Here is a 12,095-nt window from a genome sequence, read left to right as displayed (position 1 = left end):
TTTCCTGGCTGTCCCCCCAGACCCATTCGCGACCTTTGTGTAGGAGCACATGTAGCGGCTCTAACAGCGTGCTCAATTTGGGAAGAAAGTTACCAAAATAGTTCAGGAGCCCCAGGAATGAACACAGCTGCGTCGTGTTACAGGGTCTGGGTGCTCTCTGGATCGCTTCCGTTTTGGATGCAGTAGGTCTGATCCCGTCTGCTGCTACCCTCATCCCCAGGAATTCTACCTCTGGAGCTAGGAAGACACACTTCGCCTTTTTCAGCCGCAGACCTACCCGGTCCAGTCTGCATAGCACCTCCTCCAGGTTGTGGAGGTGTTCTTCAGTATCGCAACCCATGATGAGGATGTTTTCTTGAAAAACCACCATCCTTGGAATCGACTTGAGGAGACTTTCCATGTTTCGTTGATAGATCGTGGCGTCCGAGCGAATCCCGAACGGACATCTGTTGTATTCAAACAACCCCTTGTGTGTCGTGATGGTGATCAGCTTCTTCGACTCACTCGCCAGCTCCTGGATCATGTAAGCTGAGGCCAGGTCCAATTTTGAAAAAAGTTTGCCACCAGATAGCGTCGCAAAGAGGTCCTCCGCTCTCGGTAGTGGGTAATGGTCTTGGAGTGACACCCGATTGATGGTGTCCTTGTAATCACCACATATCCTGACCGACCCATCCGCCTTGAGCACCAGCACAATCGGGCTCATCCAGTCACTGAATTCGACTGGGGAGATGATGCCTTCCCTCAGCAGGCGGTCCAATTCGCCTTCTATCTTTTCCTGCATCACGTACAGCATCGCTCTGGCCTTGTGGTGTACTGGCCTGGTGTCCAGGTTTATGTGAATCACTACCTTGGTCCCCATGAAAGTGCCAATGCCGGGTTGAAATAGTGAGTCAACTTTGTCCAGGATCTGTGAACGTGATATTCGCCCCACAGAAGAAATTGCATTGACATCGCCCCATTTCCAGTTCATGACAGCAAGCCAACTCCTCCCCAGTAGTGCAGGACCGTCCCCCGGGACAACCCAAAGAAGCAACCTGTTCTCCGAATCTTTGTGGGTCACGACTACCGTGGCGCTGCCTAGCACCGGAATGATCTCCTTTGTATATGTCCGTAGCTGTGCGTCAATCGGCAATAATTTTGGCCTCCTGGCCTTGGACGCCCACAACTTGTCAAACTGTTTGATACTCATCAGGGACTGGCTGGCCCCTGTGTCTAGCTCCATTGAAACTGGGATGCCATTGAGGAGCACTTTCATTATTATCGGTGGCGTCCTGGTGTATGAACTGTATATGTGCTCCACATGAACTCGCTGAACTTCAGCTTCCAGCGATTTCCCCCAGTGTTCATTTGGCCTCGTAGGGCTTACATTGTCCCTGTCCTCCTCGTACATCAACCTGGCTGCAGGCTTCCTGCACATACGTGCCAAGTGACTGCTGATGTTGCAATTTCTGCAGGTATATTGCTGATACCTGCAAGCTCTGGCTGTGTGTTTGCCTCCACACCTCCAACATGAGCCATTGTTGGAAACAAAAGGTCCATTACCAGTCGATTGTCTCTGACTGTCTCTGTAACTGTCCTTAAATGCACCATTGACAGGTGTTGATGGCCCCATTACTGGCCGCATTGTCCCTTGCGATGGCATGAATCGCCGTTCAGCTAGCCAATGTCTCTGTTGAATTCCTCCTTTGGTTTCAACTACATGCTCGGGCATGTCCGATTGCCCCTGTCTGCCTGGAGAACTGTGTGCCGTGTTAACAACGTTGACTCCCTGTCCATTTGCTGCATTTAAACTAAGATTTTTGTCATAATCATTCTGGTCTCTTCCTCCCCTGAGATAAATGTCTGGTCCATCAAAGCCGCTGTTTCCAGCGTCAAATCTTTGGTCTCAATCAGTTTCCTGAAAACCCCAGTGTGCCCGATGCCCTCAATAAAAAAGTCTCACAGCATCTCCGCTCTGCATGCATCTGGGAACTTACATAGGCTCGCCAGTCGCCGGAGGTCTGCCACGAAGTCTGGAACGCTTTGCCCTTCTCGCCGCCGGTGCATGTAAAACCGATGTCTTGCCATGTGCATGCTGCTCGCCGGTTTAAAGTGTTCCCCGATCAACTTACTGAGCTCTTCAAAAGTCTTGTCCGCTGGCTTCTTTGGTACTAGAAGGTCCTTCATCAGGAAGTATGTCCTGGATCCACAAACCATCAGGAGGTGAACCCTGCGTTTGTCGGCCGAATCCTGTCCCAACCATTCCTTGGTGACGAAACTTTGCTGTAGTCTCTCAATAAAATCGTCCCAATCATCACCAACACAGTACCTCTCGTCTGTGCTGCTAGTGGCCATGCTCACTTGGTTTAAATCCCAGTTTCTCGTCGCCAATAATATATCCTTACTAAAAAGTATAAATGCACATGAGGCCCATACTTGAGAGAAGGTCACTCTGTAATCAGTAACCTTTATTAGCCAGCATTGAAGTGGAGAAGGTGGGTGGAGCTACCCCTTTTATACCTGAAAGTCCAGGTTAGGAGTGTCTCCCACAAGTTCACCACCTAGTGGTCAGTGTTCTCACGGTGTACAACTTAGGTCAGTTTATACATGGGTTACAATGACAGTAGAATACATGACATCTCCGACTCTCTTCCACACACTTCCATGCTTCGCTAGGCTCCGATTCACTCCCTCGCCGATAGCGGTGGTCCTGGGCCTGAGAGCGGCTGGCATAGGCCCAATAGCAAGAGAGAGTCTGGAGGGGAGGGAGAGAGAAAGGCTGGAGGGAAAGAGAGAGGTTGCGGGAGTGGGGGGGGGGGCGGGTGGGGAGAGAGAGAGGCTGTGGGGGGAGAGAGAGAGGCTGGGTGGGGGCGGCAGAGAGAGGCTAGTGGGAGAGAGAGAGGCTGTGGGGGGAGAGAGAGAGGCTGGGTGGGGGGGCGAGGGGCGGGGGAGATGCTGGGGAGAAAGAGAGAGAGAGAGAGAGACGCGGGGTAGAGAGAGGCTGGGGGGAAAGAAAGACTGGAGGCGAGAGAGAGAGGCTTGGACGCGGGGTGGTGGGGGCGGCAGTGTGAGACTGGGGGGAGAGTGAGAGACACGGGTGGGGGGGAGATGGATCACGTTCTTCCAACCCCCTATAAGGGATATAATTGGAGTGGATGATATCCAGAAGTCACAACACTGTCACTATTCACTTCATACCCAATAAACCTGTTAACAATCTGTACACAATGCCTGCCTCATCTATGGTGGGGAGGGGGAGGATGCACTTGCGCAGGGGTAAGGCACTTTGGCTAGGGAAGGGATGTACTTGAACTGGGGTAAGGCACTTTGGCTGGGAGAGATGTACTTGGACTGGAGTATGGCACTTTGGCTGGGGGAGGCATGTACTTGGACTGGGGTAAGGCACTTTGGCTGGCCCTTGCTGTCTTCTGGGGAGCTCTGTCCTCTGTCGCTTCTGGAAGTCAAAGTGGATCGAGTTACAATTTGCAAAGTCAGTGAGACCTTGGGATAGGCGGTTCCAGAATCACATTCCAGTGAAACTTTAGGGTGTGGCTTATTCTCCAAGGGGACCAATCATAGACAAAGGGTGAAGCACGGTGGCCATTTTCACAGTACAAATAAGTGTCTATAAAACAAACAGCCAGCATTGCTAGACTGGAAAGGGCAGAAATGATCTTAAAGATTTACCTGTAATTTCCCTATTTTGTAATTGTTTTTGAATTTTGGGGAGGGATGTCTTTTGCTATTGACTACTGCTTCAACGCTCATCTTACCATCTTCTTCTCGAATCCTTCTATTTTGCCACCCCAATTATTTTACATAGGCCACTATGGGATTTCTATTGGGAATACCTCTCTATTTGTGTTTTTTGGAAGCAGAAGGGGAGGAGAAACCAAGAGAGGATAGGTCAGGCACTGCAGGAGGACTTTGTCCCATCTATCCAATACTTATCCTATTGCCAAATATATGGCCCAAGGTACTCCTAACTCTACTTGACCAAGAAGCAGTGCTTGTGATAGTGGCGCATCACAAGGGAAGACCTCAGTGGAATACACCACATGCTGCAATCTGCCCTGCAGCACTCCATTGTAGGCACTGCACTGCCAGTGGCTGTGAAGGTCACCACCACCCTGAAATGCTATGCGATGAAGTAATTGCAGGCTGCCATTGAGGAAGTCAGTAACATTGCTCACTCAGCTGTGCACAGATGGGTCAAGCAAGTCGCAAAGGTACTTTTGTTTGAGCAGGCCAGTTTATCACCTTCTTGATGATGCAGTTGTGAGTACGGCTTCTTTATCCCCTCATTTTGAATGGTTTGCCCCAGAGAAACAACATCAGCGCTCCAGGTAAGTTTAAAGCAAGTACATTTTGAATCATCCAGGACCTTCACAGCAAGTTTAGTTAAAGGTGTGTTGACCTGTTCTGGGTACAATGGATTTTTTGTATTTTTTTCCCAATTGCTTTTGTAGCATTTAGTTACCTGTTTCTTTTAAATCTTTTAATAATTTTGACATATCAGACCATGCCTGGGCTTCGGTGGGGGAGCCTGAATGGGCAAGTTCTGGAGTTTCCGACATGAATAAACAGGTCAGTGCTGTTGTGACATCGCACCCACCTGACCCATGCAAATGAAGTGCCCACCCTCTGACTCTGCAAACTCTAACTTGGAGGAGTTGGAATGAATTGGTGGGCACAATCCCAGCATAATCGCTGGGATCACAACCCAAGTGAGTTTGGAAAATAGGTGTACATTATCATCAAAATGCACATCATATTTTGATGTAGGCAGAAAATGTAATATTTTCTTTTTTTATTGTTGTGTCAAATGTGCTTGAGATACACATTAAAGCACTTTAATAATTATTGTACAATCTTTAACTGTTCTAGCATTGCAATCGTGTTGCTATGACAATTCTCATTTCAATGCAACAATCCTCCTCACTATGATCAGGCATAAATTATTTTCAGGCATGAGTCTGCAATGTAAAATATCTGTCCTGGATTGTTTCAAGCTGACAATAGCTGCATTCCAATTAAGTTTCAGGTAACTACTGAAAGAAACTTGTTGGACAAGATCATTTGTCGGAAGAATGTGTATTGAAAGCTGTTTCACTTTGTTGTTATACTTGAATTACTCAAGTCCAAGGTTCATTTTTAGCTGAATGCACTGACCCAACCGAAGGCACTATACTTTCCTGGTTTATCAACATTATTAAAGACGGTAAGCTTTTTTGGTTTTCATGCTTTGGATTGACCTGAATTTTCTATGCAATACATTCTCTGTGGTCTAAAGCTTTTCATAATATTACTGTTACCAGAATGCGTTTAACAAATACATATTTTAGATGTGTGTTACATTCTTTTTTAAATAATTAAATAGGCTGCAGATTGTTTGCACATTCAGCTGGCCCTCTGTTTAATAATCTCGGTTACATATTCACCAAAAAAACCTTGCAACAAAGGTGACTCTAATTCAGGTAAACAGCTCTCTTCTGTGCAATATCATATCTGCAAAATCAACAGTCATGCTGTTCTATTTGAACACTTTATTTATTTATTTATATGTAAAACATTCATTCATTTATTCATTTTTTTCACCATTGTTTTTAGAATATTCATGTAAAACATCACACTGTCTATTCTAAGGGTTCTTCCCTAACTAACTACTTGTAGATGTACGTGAGTGATATAGGTTGACTTACACTTCCTCCTGAATGATTAGCCTAGATCAGGAACTCACTGTGCAAGAAATTATTCGCCTGAATCTGTGTTCTATCTCATACTGCACTGAATTAATTCCTCAAGAAACGATACTGCAGCATAACCTTCAGAGCATATTTCAAATTAGCTTGTTTTTTTTAATTGCTTCAAGATAAACTTGCACCTTTATAATTAATGCGATTTCTCCATGTGGTTCTCCATGTAATGGTTGTCTACTGGTTACTTTGATATCTTATAAGAATAATCGCCTAGATTTTTCAATTGATTACATGTAAGGTGGGGTATTTTGGTTACCCACCTGGTTTTGCCAGGTGAGTGTAGTTAGAAGCTCACCTCTCCCATAGCTCTCGGTGTCAGGTGTGACACAGCAAACAGTATTGGGTTCAAGCCCAACTCCAGAGTTTTGAGCACACAATGTAGGCTGACCCTTCAGTACAATACTGAGGGAGTGCTGCACTATCACAGGTCCCATTTATCAGATGAAACATTAAATTGAACTCCCATCTTTCCTCTCAAGTGCATGTAAAACATTCCATGGCATTATTTTGCAGAGCAGGGGAGTTCGCCCTGGTGTCCTGGCCAATATTTATCCCTCAACCAACATCACTAAAACAGATTATCTGGTCATTATCACACTGCTATTTGTGGGAGCTTGCTGTGTGCAAATTGCTGCCACGTTTCCTACCTTACAACAGAGACTACACTTCAAAAGTACTTAATTGACTGTAAAGTGCTTTGTGATGTACTGAGGTTGTGAAAGACGCTATATAAATGCAAGTCTTTCTTTTCTTTTTACAAGAGGCTGAGTACTCTGCAACAGATGGCTCACCTCTTGATTCCTCAAAGTCTCTCCACCATCTATATGGCACAAATCAGGACTGTGATACAACATTCACCTGGATGGGTACAACTGTAACAACATTCAAGAAACTGAACACCATCCAGAACAGACAGTCCACTTGATTAGCATTCCTGCCATTGGACTCTAATATCCACTCTCTCCATTACCAGTGCTCTGTGGCTGCATGATGTCCTATCTACAGGATGCACTGCAGCAACTCACCAAATTTCCTTCAACAGTACTCCCTAAACCTGCGAACTCAACCACCAAGGAGAAGAAGAGCAGCAATATTATTGGAACACCTTTACTTCCAAGTTCCCTTGCAAGTCACAGACCATTTTGACTTCACACTTCCTTCAATTATGGGGGCCTCATCACCACAAGGGCTTTACCGCTTCAAGAAAGTGGCTCACCACCACCTTTTCTGTTGTGCATGCAATAACTGTTAGACTGAGTACTGTTTAACTCTAAGAGGTATGACCTTAGCTCTGCTTTATTAAGGCCCAAAGTGCATATATACAAAATGGCTGGCCTTTTATACTTGGGCTGCACACACATGCGTGCAGCCCAATGGCCTCCAACAATGACGCCATCTAGTGGCTAGTGATCCCAAAAGTACATACATGACAATACCCCCCTCTGAGATATTAACAAATTGAGATGGTCTGGTATTTTATGCTCCCGAGTTGACCATCTCAGTTCAACTCCAGCCTTGGGTGAGTGTTCAGAGTCTGTCAGAGTAGGAATCGCAGGATAGCTCAGATGAATACATGGCTTGAGCAATGGTGCAGCAGGGAGGGATTCAAATTCCTGGGGCATAGGAACCGGTTCTGGGGGAGATGGGACCAGTACAATCCGGACGGTCTGCACCTGGGCAGAATCGGAACCAATGTCCTCGGGGGAGTGTTTGCTAGTGCTGTTGGGGAGGAGTTAAACTATTATGGCAGGGGGATGGGAACCGATGCAGGGAGATAGAGGGAAACAAAAAGGAGGCAAAAGCAAAAGACAGAAAGGAGATGAGGAAAAGTGGAGAGCAGAGAAACCCAAGGCAAAGAACAAAAAGGGCCATTGTACAGCAAAATTCTAAAAGGACAGAGGGTGTTAAAAAAAACAAGCCTAAAGGCCTTGTGTCTTAATGCAAGGAGTATCCGCAATAAGGTGGATGAATTAATTGTGCAAATAGATGTTAACAAATATGATGTGATTGGGATTACGGAGACGTGGCTCCAGGATGATCAGGGCTGGGAACTCAACATCCAGGGGTATTCAACATTCAGGAAGGATAGAATAAAAGGAAAAGGAGGTGGGGTAGCATTGCTGGTTAAGGAGGAGATTAAGGCAATAGTTAGGAAGGACATTAGCTTGGATGATGTGGAATCTATATGGGTAGAGCTGCAGAACACCAAAGGGCAAAAAACGTTAGTGGGAGTTGTGTACAGACCTCCAAACAGTAGTACTGATGTTGGGGACGGCATCAAACAGGAAATTAGGGGTGCGTGCAATAAAGGTGCAGCAGTTATAATGGGTGACTTTAATATGCACATAGATTGGGCTAACCAAACTGGAAGCAATACGGTGGAGGAGGATTTCCTGGAGTGCATAAGGGATGGTTTTTTAGACCAATATGTCGAGGAACCAACTAGGGGGGAGGCCATCTTAGACTGGGTGTTATGTAATGAGAGAGGATTAATTAGCAATCTCGTTGTGCGAGGCCCCTTGGGGAAGAGTGACCATAATATGGTGGAATTCTGCATTGGGATGGAGAATGAAACAGTTAATTCAGAGACCATGGTCCAGAACTTAAAGAAGGCTAACTTTGAAGGTATGAGGCGTGAATTGGCTGGGATGGATTGGCGAATGATACTTAAGGGGTTGACTGTGGATGGGCAATGGCAGACATTTAGAGACCGCATGGATGAACTACAACAATTGTAAATTCCTGTCTGGCATAAAAATAAAAAAGGGAAGGTGGCTCAACCGTGGCTATCAAGGGAAATCAGGGATAGTATTAAAGCCAAGGAAGTGGCATACAAATTGGCCAGAAATAGCAGCGAACCTGGGGACTGGGAGAAATTTAGAACTCAGCAGAGGAGGACAAAGGGTTTGATTAGGGCAGGGAAAATGGAGTATGAGAAGAAGCTTGCAGGGAACATTAAGACGGATTGCAAAATTTTCTACAGATATGTAAAGAGAAAAAGGTTAGTAAAGACAAACGTAGGTCCCCTGCAGTCAGAATCAGGGGAAATCATAACGGGGAACAAAGAAATGGCGGACCAATTGAACAAGTACTTTGGTTCGGTATTCACGAAGGAGGACACGAACAACCTTCTGGTTATAAAAGGGGTCGGGGGGTCTAGTAAGGAGGAGGAACTGAGGGAAATCCTTATTAGCCGGGAAATTGTGTTGGGGAAATTGATGGGATTGAAGGCCGATAAATCCCCAGGGCCTGATGGACTGCATCCCAGAGTACTTAAGGAGGTGGCCTTGGAAATTTTCCGACATTCCATTGACTCTGGATCAGTTCCTATAGAGTGGAGGGTAGCCAATGTAACCCCACTTTTTAAAAAAGGAGGGAGAGAGAAAACAGGGAATTATAGACCGGTCAGCCTGACATCGGTAGTGGGTCAAATGATGGAATCAATTATTAAGGATGTCATAGCAGTGCATTTGGAAAGAGGTAATATGATAGGTCCAAGTCAGCATGGATTTGTGAAAGGGAAATCATGCTTGACAAATCTTCTGGAATTTTTTGAGGATGTTTCCAGTAGAGTGGACAAGGGAGGACCAGTTGATGTGGTGTATTTGGACTTTCAGAAGGCTTTCGACAAGGTCCCACACAAGAGATTGATGTGCAAAGTTAGAGCACATGGGATTGGGGGTAGTGTACTGACATGGATTGAGAACTGGTTGTCAGACAGGAAGCAAAGAGTAGGAGTAAATGGGTACTTTTCAGAATGGCAGGCAGTGACTAGTGGGGTACCGCAAGGTTCTGTGCTGGGGCCCCAGCTGTTTACATTGTACATTAATGATTTAGACATAGGGATTAAATGTAGTATCTCCAAATTTGCGATGACACTAAGTTGGGTGGCAGTGTGAGCTGCGAGGAGGATGCTGTGAGGCTGCAGAGTGACTTGGATAGGTTAGGTGAGTGGGCAAATGCATGGCAGATGAAGTATAATGTGGATAAATGTGAGGTTATCCACTTTGGTGGTAAAAACAGAGAGACAGACTATTATCTGAATGGTGACAGATTAGGAAAAGGGGAGGTGCAAAGAGACCTGGGTGTCATGGTACATCAGTCATTGAAGGTTGGCATGCAGGTGCAGCAGGCGGTTAAGAAAGCAAATGGCATGTTGGCCTTCATAGCAAAGGGATTTGAGTACAGGGGCAGGGAGGTGTTGCTACAGTTGTACAGGGCATTGATGAGGCCACACCTGGAGTATTGTGTACAGTTTTGGTCTCCTAACCTGAGGAAGGACATTCTTGCTATTGAGGGAGTGCAGCGAAGGTTCACCAAACTGATTCCCGGGATGGCGGGACTGACCTATCAAGAAAGACTGGATCAACTGGGCTTGTATTCACTGGAGTTCAGAAGAATGAGAGGGGACCTCATAGAAACATTTAAAATTCTGACGGGGTTAGACAGGTTCGATGCAGGAAGAATGTTCCCAATGTTGGGGAAGTCCAGAACCAGAGGTCACAGTCTAAGGATAAGGGGTAAGCCATTTAGGACCAAGATGCGGAGGAACTTCTTCACCCAGAGAGTGGTGAACCTGTGGAATTCTCTACTACAGAAAGTTGTTGAGGCCAATTCACTAAATATATTCAAAAAGGAGTTAGATGAGGTCCTTACTACTAGGGGGATCAAGGGGTATGGCGAGAAAGCAGGAATGGGGTACTGAAGTTGAATGTTCAGCCATGAACTCATTGAATGGCGGTGCAGGCTAGAAGGGCCGAATGGCCTACTCCTGCACCTATTTTCTATGTTTCTATGTTTCTATGTTGTGACTGGTGGCTGGGTGGCTGACCTGGTGGGAGTGGCAATGGCCATGTCAGGGATTGAAAGTCCATTTTCATTGAACATGTCAGTGATTGAATGTCTCGATTCACTGATGACCACTGAGTCCTCTGATGATTGGGGGTAGGTTGGTTAGTGTTAGCGTTAGTGTTTTCTTAGAAGAATCACTCAACACTCAGGGTCGGTTCCAATGCTGAAGCAGCTTTTATTACGCTCAGCGGGAAGGAAAAACTCAGGACCGTATCCAGGTTTCTCTTCACAGAACAAAGAGTTACATGTACCTTTATATGTTTCACAACAGTTACAAAACAGTTTACTGCAGCTACACAGCCCATCACGGCTGGACACAAGCCAATCACAATGATTATAGATTACATATAGGTTATTTTAACCCAATAGAATTCCCCTTATGTCTCAGGAACCATGTGTTCGTCTTTTGTCAGCTTGGGCTGATTGATATAGGTTCTCTCACTAGTTCTTTCTTCTTGGAGAAATAATTGGTATATAGCCTTGTTTACAGCAAATGGTTTCCCTCTTATCTTTCTTCCTGAAATAATTGGTTTCATGGCCTTGTTCACAGGAGATGGTTTCCTTCTTATCTCTGTCTTCCCAGGCATTCCTACAGTGGGCCTCACAGGGTTATTGCTCGGTCAGTGAACGTTCAACAGTTCACAGTTTGACTACCTGATTTCCCATAATGCCTGGGCAGCCATTTTATGTGTGTGTCCATTTAAGCTTATGTGAGTTTTAAATATCCAGCAGGTGCCTAATGCCTAAGTCTATATATATCTTTCGACTCTCTACAACAGTTAGTCATCAATTGTCTCTTCCTCTGACTGTTCCAGTTTGACTGTGTGCCACAGCTTTGTCTGATCCATATGTTTCCTACATGTTTGCCCATTTTTGAGCTTGACAATAAATACTCTGTTGCCCTCCTTGGCCACTTGGGACCCTGACCATAATTTAGAACATATACAGGATAATTTACAGAAATATCGCATGACACAGCTGCGCGATCGTGATACCCTTGCTGACTTTGTCTTCTATATTCAACATGATTATTCAAGTCAGGGTGTAGAAGAGATAACGTGGTCTTAAGACCTCTCTTCGTCATTAGTTTAGCAGGCGAGACCCCGGTAAGCGTGTGTGGTCTTGTCCTGTAACTAAGCAATATGCATGACAGGCAGTGACTCTTGGATTACTCGCTTCATACTCTGCTTTATGATTTGGACAGCATGTTCTGCTTGCTCATTAGATGCAGGTTTGAATGGTGCTGACCTTACATGTTTGATACCATTGAGTTTCATGAACTCTTGAAACTTCTGACTGGTGAAGCACAATCCGTTGTTGCTAACAACGATGTCAGGCAGACCATGTGTCGCGAACATGACACTGAGATTCTTAATGGTAGCTGTGGATGTGCTGGATGACATGATTATACACTCTATCCACTTCGAATATGCATCCACCACAACTAAAAACATCCTCCCCAGGAAGGGACCTGCAAAGTCTATGTGGATCCTGGACCATTGTTTG

General features: G+C 45.5%; 1 protein-coding gene across 1 annotated transcript in view; it reads left to right on the top strand.

The window, feature by feature from the left end:
• Positions 1-5,042: 5,042 nt before the first annotated feature.
• Positions 5,043-12,095, top strand: part of arhgef37 (Rho guanine nucleotide exchange factor (GEF) 37) — a 210,005-nt gene continuing 202,952 nt past the window's right edge. Inside the window, exon 1 of the mRNA XM_070878453.1 lies at positions 5,043-5,200. The gene's annotated coding sequence lies outside the window, so the exon portion shown is untranslated. The remainder of the gene's footprint in view (positions 5,201-12,095) is intronic.

Source organism: Pristiophorus japonicus, chromosome 4 (assembly GCF_044704955.1).
Source record: "Pristiophorus japonicus isolate sPriJap1 chromosome 4, sPriJap1.hap1, whole genome shotgun sequence".
NCBI lineage: Eukaryota > Metazoa > Chordata > Chondrichthyes > Pristiophoridae > Pristiophorus > Pristiophorus japonicus.
The sequence above is the reverse complement of the archived record's forward strand: the minus strand, read 5'-3'. Positions and strand labels throughout refer to the sequence as shown.